The 11,822-nt window shown below is 43.5% G+C and overlaps 1 long non-coding RNA gene across 1 annotated transcript; it reads right to left on the bottom strand.

Moving 5' to 3' along the window:
- Positions 1–3,996: 3,996 nt before the first annotated feature.
- Positions 3,997–8,541, bottom strand: LOC309718184. The gene is made up of 3 exons (XR_014279905.1): positions 8,439–8,541; positions 5,354–5,494; positions 3,997–5,220 (listed from the first exon to the last, which is right to left on the bottom strand). It is a non-coding gene; the product is annotated as an uncharacterized lncRNA (long non-coding RNA).
- Positions 8,542–11,822: the final 3,281 nt, after the last annotated feature.

The raw sequence follows: 11,822 nt of genomic DNA, 5'->3' as shown, positions 1-11,822 counted from the left end.
AGACGAGCTGAACACTTTCTATGCTCGCTTCGAGGCTGCAGCTAAGGTCTCCAACAATGCTAGTGTTAGCGGCGCTAACGGCTGCAGACAGGAAGATACTGCCAGCACCGGAAACGTGCTCGTCATCTCCGAGCATGAAGTAAGGAGAGCCTTCAAGAGAGTGAACACCAGGAAAGCAGCAGGACCAGACGGCATCCCAGGTTGTATCCTAAGAGACTGCGCATACCAGCTAGCTCCTGTGTTCACTGAGATATTCAACATCTCTTTATCTCAGTCGGTGATCCCCACATGCTTCAAAGAGTCCATCATTGTTCCTGTCCCGAAGAAACCCCACCCTGCTTCTCTCAATGACTATCGCCCTGTAGCCCTCACCTCAGTAGTGATGAAGTGCTTTGAACGCCTGGTCAGAGACTTCATCATTTCTTCACTACCAGACACACTGGACCCACTACAGTTCGCTTACCGTCCAAATCGTTCCACAGACGATGCCATCTCTCATCTCCTCCACACATCACTCACTCACTTGGACACTAGAAGGGGGAATTATGTTAAAATGCTCTTCATAGACTACAGCTCTGCATTTAACACCATAATTCCCTCCACACTCACCACCAAGCTGGAGCATCTGGGACTCAGCTCATCTATGTGTCTGTGGATCTCCAACTTCCTAACTGGCAGACCACAGGCAGTAAGGATGGGCGGACATGTCTCAGCCTCCACCACTCTCAGCACTGGAGCCCCCCAGGGGTGTGTTCTGAGCCCCCTGCTGTACTCTTTGTACACATATGACTGTGTGGCCACTACCAGCTCCACCACCATCATCAAGTTTGCTGACGACGCCGTCGTGGTGGGCCTGATCTCTGATAACAACGAGACGGCCTACCTGAAGGAGATTAGGAATCTGGAGAACTGGTGCCAGAGGAACAACCTCCTTCTAAACGTCAGTAAGACAAAGGAGCTGATAGTGGACTTCAGCACTAAGCAGGAGAGGAACTACCAGACCCCCGTCATCAACGAGTGCCCAGTGGAGAGAGTGGACAGCTTCAAATACCTCGGAGTTCACATCACGCAGGACCTGTCATGGTCCTGTCACATCAACACCGTGGTGAAAAAGGCCCGACAGCGTCTCTACCACCTCAGACGCTTGAGAGACTTCCAACTGCCCTCCAAGGTGCTCAGGAACTTTTACTCGTGCACCATAGAGAGCATCCTGGCGGGAAACATCTTAACCTGGTTCGGGAACAGCACCATGCAGGACAGACGAGCTCTACAGAGGGTTGTGCGGTCAGCTGAGCGCACCATCCGCTCCGAGCTCCCTGACCTGCACTCAATCTACAGCAGGCGGTGCTGGACCAAGGCCAGGAAGATCGTGAAGGACCTCAGCCATCCCAACAACAGACTGTTCTCTCTGTTGAGGTCAGGAAAGCGATTCCGCTCCCTGAAGACCAACACAGAGAGACTGAGGAGGAGCTTCTTCCCGCAGGCGATACGGTCTCTCAATCACACCACCACACAGTACTGACCCACACATATGGTTCTTACACACACACTGGACTTTCTGGACTTTGGTTTTGCACAACACTGGTCACTATATTCTTCATTTCCGGTTAATACTTGTACAGCTGCTGTTATTGTGTATATATTTATTTATATTTAGATTTCTTCATACATTCTTATATAGTTCTATATTGTGTATTGTGTATTTTGTTGTACAGTTATTTTATTTTCAACTTTAATTTATATATTTATCTTTATCTTATTCTTCCCAGTTAAATTTACCCTTCATTCTAATTTGTGTTGTACAGTTATTTCATTTTTAACCTTAATTTATATTCTATTCCTTCCTAGTTAAATTTACCCTTTTTAATTTTTCATATTTATTTCCTATCTTATTCATAGCCTTTTCCTTTTTTGTTTTCTTTAGGTCACGAGCAGTTGTCCAAGCATTTCACTACATATCGTACTGTGTATGACTGTGTACGTGACAAATAAAATTTGAATTTGAATTTGAAGTTAGTGAAGACATATCGAAGCTTGTTTTTCAAACTAAAAGAAGAAGGAAAAAAAAAAAACAGTTTGAAGTTTTAAATCTTCAAGTTATTATTTGGTATTAGGTATCTCAGAATTTTGACTTAACGACTTAATGACTGAAAAGTTTCAGGTATAATTAGTTTTTTCTTTTCAATTTATCATTATGGGGTAGTTTTTGGAATAAGGCTGTAACATGACAACCTGAGGAATGTTTTAAGGATGCACTCTGTATTGCTTTTCTACTCTACTTGCACACTCAAAGTGCTTTATACAACATTTAAAAACAACAATTATATATTTACCCAGTAACACACATTGACACAAGCAACTTTTTTTTTTTTTTTTTTTACATCTAAGTGCTTTCTAGCTCTCATTCACAGACATTCAACCTCTGATGAACGCATCGGAAACCACTCTGGGTTCAGACTGAAGCAGCGAGGGATCGAATCCCCAAAGTTTCTGATTAGTAGATAATTTTCACCACTTCTTAAGCCACCGATTGCTTCTTTCAGTGGCAGTACCTGGTACTATTACCTTGGCCGGGGTTCCAAGTGATCCAGAAACGTGACGTCAACAGACTCGAGGAGTCATGAAAGCATCTCCTTCGACAAAAATCAGAAACTGCCTAAAAAGAAAAAAAAAAAAAAAAAAAAGAACCACAGGCAGTCTTCTACAGATTTGGAGTCAAGGTTTGCAGAATGACATAGCTGACGGCTCTCTACCCAAACAATCCAGACCAGACTGCACACAACCAGTCTCTGCTCTCACAGGGCTGCTACGAGGCCTGTCATTACTGCCTTTCACTGTCAAGTCAGTTTTGCACCATCTTGATCTCAGTGCAGACAGAGATCAAGATGAGATTCTGCAACCATTGGAACTCAAGGGCCGACAACCCTCGCCCCCACAGAGCCGGGTTTATCAGAAGCCAGAGTTCGGGAGAGGAGAGGATGGAATGGCTCGCCTGCAGTCCTGACCTCAACCGTCTAACACTTGTGGGCTCAGCGTGGGTGTGCCGTTCGTGCCAGTGTGACCAACACAACCAGACCGACTCACTTGTGAGAAATGCTGGTAGAAGAATAGGATGCCATCCCACACGTGTGTGACCAGGCTGGCGGTGTTGTGGCGGTGTACGGCTCCGCCACATGCAAACGAGACTCCTGTTGGTTAAAGTAATGAGTTGTTAAATTTCTTCAGACTTCCAATAACAACACCAAACAAGAGTTAACAGCAAAATAAGTTGATTGGCAGAGGAGAGAGTTTTCATGGCCATAACCGACATACTCAGCTCTGTAGCTGCAACCAACAAATGTGTTTTCCTTAAAACTAAGGCTCCATTTAAGGAGAAATAAACAGGCTTTCAAACAGGGTAAGATTTAGTGCCATAAAGCATTGTTACAACAAAGAAAAGCTCAACAGAGCACAAATGTCCTTACTTTCTGCGCCTGGTTTATACCATTTATACCTCTGTAAATATTCAACTTTGAGTGATTAGCAGCAGTTTGGATTAGACTATTCGTCAGGTTGTTCCAGGCTTGGATAAGAAAGGGGAGCGGTTTCTGCTTTTGAAAATGAGGATTAAGAAGCCAAACCTGTGAGGAGCCAGAGTCGGACGTGATGATAAAAACAGAGACAAAACAAAACACTCACGGCAACAACAGGAACACTGACAAGGATTTATGGATTTGTACGAGTGAGCGTACACAGAGGATCACAGCGTCACACTGATGCTGCTCCTACATCTGAAGAACGCATCGACTGAGGCTGGCTGCAGAGAGCTCGCTCGCTGCGCTGATCCCTTTGTGTTGATGTTGGCACAGGGCAGTAATCCCTTCACAGGAAAGTCCAATATTTGAACTTTTCACTCCTACTCCACTGCATGGGCTGATGGGTAGTCTTACCGCAAGACAGGAGAAATACAGAAATGAGACTGTTGGTGTAACGCTAAAAAAAGCAGCCAGTTTCTGCCTTTATTGGACTGGATTCAACGTGGAAATGACAGAATTGGGCAGCATCCACAGTCAAAGTATTACTTTACAGATGCTCAAATACACATTTATGTTGATGCTTTAATGACAGCAAGTATTTTGAGAAAGGAGCCAAAGGGGGAAAAGAGACCACAAAACGTGGGCCTTTACTCGCTGAACCAAAAGGCTGGAAACACAAAATCTAACAAACAACAGAAACTGAAAGAAGAATCCACAAGAAACGGGAAAAGGTTCAATGCTGAGATACAGGTGGGAACATTTAAACACTGAAAAGTGTCGAGCAGACAATCACAAATGAGGGGGAAAGAACAAAAGCAGGAAGTGAAACCGCAATTAAAAACACATGAGAAAACAAACCTTCAAAGTAAAACAGGAAGTAACCAAATAACCCTAACAAAACAAGACAAAGTCGCCATCATATGTCTCCAGGTTTGTTTCCACCATTCAGTAAAACTATGTAAAAAGTATTTTTGAAAGAGTTTGAGAAAGAAAAGTTTGCTGTTTGGTGTGTCAGAGCTGATCAGGAGGTCGGGTGGATGGAGACCATATAAAGCACCTGACTCACACACCACAGACGCTGGTTTGGATCCAGAGTCCTTTGTGCGGTTGGTTGGTTTAGGCAACAAAAGTACTTTTGTTTGGCTGCATATCACAAGGCCACAGATGCCGTCATTGGTGCGTCCAAGCTCCCGTCCTCCTCTTCCCCATCATTCCTGTATGTCCCAGCAGATTTTAAACTAAACCCTTGAACAAAAGGCCAGTTTGACTAAGGTTTGTTGGGACCAGTGATGACTGCAGGGCTAAAGTTCACACTGTGCGTTTAAATATGGTGTGAAATAACAGTGAGTGCGATTCCTCTGAATCTGGGTTCAACCTCCGTCAGCAGAGTCAAAGAGTAATAAAGATCCATTTGAGAAATTGCCCATAACATAATAAAATGCCTTTTGATATGCATGCTTTATTTCACTCTTAAAATGTAGTTTAACACAGAGTGTTTTTCTTAGGGGAGCTCTTGTACGGCAGCACATCTTGTCCTATCAGACTAATCCCAGCTTAGAGCTGCTTCCCACTGACAGTCCATTTTGATCACATAATGATCGTCTCTCCCCTCGTCCTAAGTGCTGAAAGGAGAAGATATGGCTCCCTGCTGTAACATCAGTTCTTCAACGCTTCCATACTGTGCTGAATAAAAGCGGTTGTGGTCCTGAAAATGGAAACCAGCCAGATTTGGGGTTGTGTTAGTTAATGCGAGGGCCACTGAGGTTTGACTGCATGTCGCATGAGGCTCAGTCAGGTTTATCGGGACTATTTTAATCAAAGAAAATGTCCATATACACCGTGATGTTTCCACATGTGGCTGCAAAGACTCCACACAGAACAGAGAAGGCATCAGACACTAAATAAGTCAGCATGAAGTCGAGGAGCCGGACGTCAGGCAGCTAAAGCAGGTCAGATAGTCTCAGCCTCACCACCTCCACCTGCAAACAGTACAAATACTTTCACAGCTTTGGGTCTTTAGAGTGATGCTTCATACAAAGGCTCACTCATTAAAATAACTCCTTTATGTTTCTTTCATACAAAATAATGCTCCCTGTGGAAGCTACCTGTTGGCTTTGGTACTCTGGAGCCAATCAAAATGTGGGACCCTCTGTGGGAGAGCTACACCTGATGTGGTTGTGAGAGCGAGATGGTTCGCTCACTAACAACTATGCAGTGTTGCTGTTGTGAAGGGGCTTATTTTCTTACACCAAACCATGATCCTAACAAAGTTTCTAGTGCCTCACTCGAGAGAGTGAAAGAAAGTAAAAGGCGGTGAAAATTAAACAAAACAGCAGTAGGAGGAAAAAGAGCACAACACAAAGGTGCAGACAGGATACAAACCACAGTCCCCCGCCTGATAAGGCTGCTTGTGCCACCAGTACACAGCCAGCCTGCTAATGCACACTCTGCACATCTTTAAAGCAGGGCTCTTATCTCTGGTGGAAAGTAGTGCTGCAGCCTCAGGAATGCAAATGAGTTGCATGAGATTTGTTTGTGAAGTATAAATGTTTACTGGGTTAGGGCATGGATGGGAAATTCTGAGCCATTAGCTGATGCTGCATGGCATGAAAATCAGCTGTTATTAGCTCCTGTGCTAGCACTGTCGGCTAATCCTGACTGTGGCCAGCCCGTCGTTCCCAATCACTTCCACTTTGTAATGATACCCCTAACATTTGTCTGTTGAATATTTAGTAGTGAGGAAGCTTCAGGTCCGGACTTGTTGCACAGGTGACATCCTGCCACAGTATCATGCTGGAATTCAGTGAGCTCAATTTTTTCACAAACTCCTAGGTGCTTGATTTTATACACCTGTAGCCACAGGTGTGATTGGACCACCTCAATTCAGTGATTTGGATGAGTGAGTGAATAGTGCATTAGCCCAGAGTGACATAACATATTTGGTTTGATGAGTAGTGCCGTCTGTGCAGAGCAGGAGTCAGGACGTGGGAAGTCCACTTGCTTGCCTTAGCTGTTATTAAATGGACTTTAGAGGGAGGTCAGCTAAAGACTGGCAACTGGAAAGTACTGAGGGGGAGTTCATGTGTGAAGATCAGCTAAAGATGTGAATTCAGTCATCTGAAGCCACCTGATAGAGGTATAGTTGTTTTTTCACCCCAGCTACAGAGACCAAGGCTACATGGTCACAGACAGAAATGGGTTTGATGGATATGTATATATGATAGCTATCTATAATAACATACAGCCTTTTAATCATTCAAACAGTGTTTTCACTCATAAGCAGGTTTCAAACTTTTCCCTTCAGTCAGACGAGCACGGAGAGACTGAAGCGAAGCAGATCAGAAACTAACTCTGAGCTCGCTTTCTTTCATAACAGAGTCTATATTAGTGAGCTGTGGGAATACGCTCGCTGGCCTCTGGTTAGTTTGCATGTTTTGCTGAATCACAAGAGCAAATGTACTGCTAAGGCTGTGCATGCCTTATATGAAGCTGTGCAATGAGGGTACAGGAGTGCTCTTACTGAGAAGTTGCATTTTAATCATCTTGCTGCCACACAGAGCAGAGGGTTGTCAGTGCACACCTGACCCAGTTATGGTTTATGTGCAGTCTCTCAAATTATATCTGCTTTACAGTATTAACTGCTCTTCCCCCTTTTTTGTTTTTAGCTCGTTATTTTGCATTTTGATTGTTTTTGTGTGAGTAACCACCACAACCCTTCCGGCTCTGATCTTTGATTAAAGAATAATGAGTCTCAGCGTTCCTTGTTTGTTCCTCCTGGCTGCTGCAGATGGAGAGGAGATATCATTATTCAGAGTAGTTTATGTCATCAAATCAAGTCACTAAAATGAAAGAGTGACAGCAGCTCTGACACCAAGCAAGCCTTAGTGTAGCCGTCTTAGATCTTATTTGAATGAAAAACCCGATGGATGAAAATTAAGTTAATTAAATCTGCAACACACCGCTGTGAACGCCATTACTGCAAAGCCTCCAGCGTGAATTAAACTGACTTAGTTTGACACAATTAAAAAATACACATGCAACCGATTCCTGCACCTAAAGAGAAAAATATTCATGAATAGGTTTAACTGTAGGAGCATCACCGTCTCCAGAGATCCATCGTACCAAAAACATGTTTATTCTCTTTTCCCTCTGTCAGCCGATCTCTTTAAGGGTCACAACAACATCTGTCTCCATCTCCCCCCGTCCCTAACATCCCCCTCTGTCACACCAACCCTCCGCACGTCCCATTTCACCACATCTGTGAGTCTTCTCCTTTATAACAACAATAAAAATTAGAAGAAACCACAAGGAAACTGCCACATGTTGCGCTCTGAATGGCAGGCTCGGACCCAAACGCAGGACTCAGAGACAACGCTTACCTAAAGGTGGCAGTTTTATTGCTGGAAAAAAACAACTAAAAATAAAATGCATGAATACTAAAGAAACAAACCAAACATGAACTAGAACTAAGAAACTCGCGCTGCTACACCATTGAACTACACACGACACACAGCAGCGTGGAGGACCCAACAGACAGGGGAAGACTGAGGACTTAAATTCACAGGCAGGAGAGGATGGGACACAGGTGGGGACACAGGTGGGGACACAGGTGGGGACACAGGTGGGACTAATCAGACAAAACAAGACAAAAGGAAGCAAAACTGAACACACTGACATAGGACACGAGACTGTCAAAGTAAAATATGACGTATGTACAGTGACACAGACTTGACCCTGAGATATGAAACATGGAACACAGAGAAGACAGTGTCTGAAACTAGAAGCTAAAAACAACAAATATAAATGAACAGAAAACCATCAAGAGAACTAAAACCATGAATAACGATAATTATGGAACATAAATTAAACAGTCACAGACCCAGGCCAAACGTAAAGCTGAAGCAAAATGATTATTGTCCTTACATTCACTGAATTTGCAGACACACTTCATTCTCTGGAACGAAGAGGCGTTCCTGCCATAGCAATGTCTCCAGGCCTCGAGGGCTGGTGTCCTGCAGGTCTTATATGTGTCCTTCTTCTTCTTCTTTGTGTTTAACGGCGGTTGGCAACCAACGTAAAGGAGCATTACCGCCTCCTACTGTTCCGGAGTATGGGTCAGACTGAGTTTACAATGTGTATCCAAAAAACAAAACAAAACAAAAAAACCTAGATGTGTCCTTGATCCATCACAGCTGATTTAAACGGCTAAACGACCTCCTCAACATGTCCTGAAGTTCTCCAGAGGCCTGTAATGAACTCATCATCTGATTCAGGGTGAGATCTAAAACCTGCAGGACACCGGCCCTCGAGTTCTCCACCCCTGGTTTACAGTTAATGCAGTAAATAAAATTAAATAAATAAAGACAGCACAGTGAAAACTGTTTTCCATGGTTATGATCCACCTAGCAGAAGTGTTCATGTGCACTCAAGGGTGATGGTCATATTCTTCTGCTAATGCAATCCATGGTCACACGAGGGCTGAGGCCTATTCAGGGACCATGGAGTCTGTGGGATTTTCTCTGTGGGTCATTTATTTTGAGTTTTATATTTCCTGTTTCTGTATATTTCCAGGTTTCATAGCAAGACGTGTTCTCGGTTTGTTGTGTATCGCAGTCTCCTTTGTGCGTCCACGTCAGCTTTAGTTTCTGTCTGTGTTTGTCTTTTTTGTCCATTTGTGTCACATTAGTCGTGGCCCTCTGTTCTGCTGCGTCTCTTCCTCTTTTGTTTTGGTAAGCGTTGCTCTCCGTGTGTTGTTGAGGTTCGCCTTCTTGTCTCGTTTGGTTAAGTGTCTGCAGCTGTGTGTCCCACCGGCTCGCCCCTCCTTACCTTTGGTATAAATGCTCTCAGTCTCTGTAGCTGTGCTCCTCTCGGTGTTTCATCACAGCACTTAGAGTTTTCTGACCAGTGTGAACTTTCTGTGGATTCAGCAATAAACACTCACTTTATGTTCAGCTCCATCTGCCTCATTCGGAACATCAAGCAACACTCTGCACGGCCGACTGTGACACAGAAAACCATCGTGCCCTGAGCTGCTGGATCTGGATTTCAGGTCTTACTTGCAGGAATGAAGCAATTAAACCACACAAGTGTTTAAACTAACATTTGATTTTAATGACACTGACGCTAAAGCTTCAGGCTTTCAGCAGTCTGTTTAAAATGCAGAGAAATTCTTTCTTGCTGCTGTTTCTCAGGTTTGTTTCAAACTGAAGCCTCTGGGCTCAAAGCTTCTGGTTCTCTGACGGCTCAGAGCAAAACATGTGACATGCAAGAGACTGGTGCTCTGCTCTGATCCCACAGATCCCAGCCTGGCTGTCATCTTAAAGTTCAGCCTTCTCCTAGAACACAACATTTCCCCCCTTTAACTCATAGCTGCACACTAAGCATTTTGGGCTCTAAGCCTAATGGATTTATTTATAGCGAGTATGTCTTTCAAAATAAACCCACTCGATGGTTATGAGACGTTCCCGCAGAATTTGCTTTGAGAAAGTCGTCTTTCAGTCCTCATGTGATGTCCGTGAAGCTCTCCTTTCTGCAGACCCCAGAGGACTGCAGGAATGCTCATAGTCTGCCTGCATGCCGGGTGAATATTTGGTTTGTGTGGGCAGGCTGCAAAATGCACCTCTGTCTCCTTTTTCATGAGCAGCTCATCTGTTGTGAACGCTTCAGAAAGTCCTTTTAGCTTTTTTCTGGGTGTGCGCTGATCTGGCATCTGCTTGAGCACAGCGGGGAAAAAACCTTTAATCAGAGTGAAATATAAAGAAAATACTTTAAAATAATCCCTGAAGTCTTCTCGTCCCTCAGCTTTCACAAGTGTTTCGTGAAGTCTTCGGGTAATGACCGTGGCACGGACCTTGTCCCCGCCTGCGCACACCTCTCTACCTGCTTCCATTTACTTCCCAAAATGAGACCTTCTAGTTGCTGTGTCACAGCCTCCGCTATCAAACACAAAAGAGCCACTTATGGCTTTGTGACTGTGATAAAAATGGATTAAACATGTTGTTCTGTCTTGGATGCTGCACTCAGACTTTTCTGGGTGACAGTCTCTTGGCCATCTAAAAATACAATCGCACTATAATTTGTCACATTTCCAGAGTACAATTCTCAGTGAGGATCAGAGATGGGCAGTAACGCGTTACTGTAATCCGATTACGTTACTTACAAGTAATGAGTAAAGTAAGGGATTACTATTGGAAAAACGGTAATTAGATTACCGTTACTTTCCCGTAGGAACGCTGCGTTACTGCGTTACTAAAACCGTGATTTTTTTTGTGAGAATGTCTCATGACAGTGACGTAAGCGAGTGCGACGTTCATGGCAACAGCTGTGTGCAGATCAACAGTGGATCATATATCGAGTGCGGAGAGAGTATGAGCGTGCAGCGTTTAAAGCGTGGAAGCACTGACCTTACTTTGAGTTTGATTCCATAAAAAGTGACAAAAACATTAGTGTAGGAATGTGCAGAAAATAGGTTTAAATGTTAAACTAATTTCTTCCAGTCAGAGAATGTTGCATATAATTAAATGTTTGCTTGATGCATAAAGTTAAAAGATTAAAACTAATAAAACAAGTTTTAAAAAGATACTTTTCCATTTGATTACATTTTGTATGATGGATTATGCAGGAAGTAGAATTAGGCTGAAAGATCTATCACTTTATCACCTCTTCAGGTTGTAAATCGTGTTTTAAAAAAGTAACTAAGTAATTAATTACTTTTGAGAAAAAGTAATCAGTAAAGTAACGGGATTACTTTTTGGGGGGGAAGTAATCAGTAATTAGTTACTGATTACTTTTTTCAAGTAACTTGACCAACACTGGTGAGGATAAAGGTGACTGAATTCTGTAGCTTTACAAAGAAAGGAACGATTTTTCACTTAATATAAAAAACAGAACATGGGTGCTGTACTGCGATCTGAACGCACCCAAGGATGAGAACAAACAGTTTGATTTTTACTAAATTATTGCAGATGGGCTCTCAGACAGCCAGGACAGAAACTGGATGCAGCCATTTATACATTTATTTAGTCTATCTTCACGTCCTGCAGTCATAGACTGTAAATAAAAGACTGGCAGAGGGAGTGAAGGGCAGCTCCCAGCTGACGACCCTGCAGCCAGCCCAGTTCAGACTTTATCTTCAGTCGATGGCGATTTTCTCACTTTTGCAGCCAGCTTCAGGCAAACGCTCCTATCTCAAACTGAGATCCTGTGCCTGACTCATCACGACAGACAGCACAGAAAATCCTCAAGCTCCAGTTCTGTAGTGAAGCTGCCTTTTAAGGAACTTAAACCTGAAGGACTTTATTAGCCAGC

Source organism: Aulonocara stuartgranti (genome assembly GCF_965226115.1).
Source record: "Aulonocara stuartgranti genome assembly, chromosome: 12".
Taxonomy (NCBI): Eukaryota; Metazoa; Chordata; class Actinopteri; order Cichliformes; family Cichlidae; genus Aulonocara; species Aulonocara stuartgranti.
The sequence above is the reverse complement of the archived record's forward strand: the minus strand, read 5'-3'. Positions and strand labels throughout refer to the sequence as shown.